This window comes from Belonocnema kinseyi, chromosome 3 (assembly GCF_010883055.1).
Source record: "Belonocnema kinseyi isolate 2016_QV_RU_SX_M_011 chromosome 3, B_treatae_v1, whole genome shotgun sequence".
NCBI lineage: Eukaryota > Metazoa > Arthropoda > Insecta > Hymenoptera > Cynipidae > Belonocnema > Belonocnema kinseyi.
The window spans coordinates 12,276,661-12,278,071 of NC_046659.1; positions in this window are offsets into that span (position 1 = coordinate 12,276,661).

Below are 1,411 nucleotides of genomic sequence, written 5' to 3' on the forward strand. Positions count from 1 at the left end.
TTATTCAAAAGCATATGCTATTGTTTCTTATTTTGTTGATTCAAATAAAATATTATTAAAATATTAAAAAATTGATCATGCTTTAAATTCTGAAGTGTGATGGTATGGTTACAGTAGTATTAAAGTTTGACCCAGAAAAAAACTGAAGGTATCGTTGAAGGCCTCTCATCCATATCTTGAATCATTGAAAAGAAATTATTATTTAAACAATGATATTGTTTATAAAACTTAAAATTTGTTTAAACAATCAGTGAACAACCGTTACGACTGACCGACAACTAGATATCTAATATGGAATATTTTAGAATGGAAATAAATTTTTCAAACTGCAAAAATTCCAATTTAAACATTATTTTTACCCCCTCCACTCTGACTCGAAAAATCCATTGAAAATGATTTATAAAAGTGGAAACTATAGCTAGAACGAACTAATCGTCCCAGAAAAGAAACTGAAGGTATCGTTGAAGGCCTCTCATCCACATCTCTAGGTGTTTTTTGAATCATTAAAAAAAATTATTATTTAAACAATTATATTGTTTATAAAACTTATAATTTGTTTAAACAATCAGTGAACAACAATTCAAACTGACTGACAAATAGATATCTAATATGGAATATTTTAGAATAGAAATAAATTTTTCAAAATGCAAAAATTTAGTTCCCCATTTTAAAAATCATTTTCAATGGATTTTTCGAGTCAGAGTGGAGGGGGTAAAAACAATGTTTAAATTGGAATTTTTGCATTTTGAAAAATTTATTTCCATTCTAAAATATTCCATATTAGATATCTAATTCCCAGTCAGTTGGAATTATTGTTCAAATTATTATTGAATATTTTATGTGATTAAGCAAGATTTCAACTATATTCAAAAATATTTTATGATATTATAAAAGATTTTAAAAAATCAATATATATATTAAGAAATTTACTAGAATTCCAAGGATCTCTAAAAATTTCCGAAGTTTTCAAGATATTTAACAGAGGAATTCAAGAACATTATTTATAGTTTAAAATTACTTTAAAATCTTAAAACTAATTTAAATTGTACTAAAATTTCTCAAAAAATTTTCAAAATGAGTTAAAATCTCATGTCGTGAGACGTGGCTGTGGCTGAAATTTTACCGCGATTTCGTTGGGAGCGAGTGCAATTTTTCAGATTTTGATTATAATTTGCCTACAGATTAGATGTTTTTACAATTTTCTAACTGCTGGTGTGATACGGTGGAAAAATAAATTAAAAATGAGCCTAAGAACATTGAAAGATGTTGATTATCTCGGAAGTTATTTAACATTCAGAAAAATCTTGAGATGTACACTATTTCTACAATATATACTTAAAAAATAGACAAATTTGCTTCACCCTGGCCTAACTTTATACAGAAGTTTAAAAGCAATAAATCCTTTAAAGAG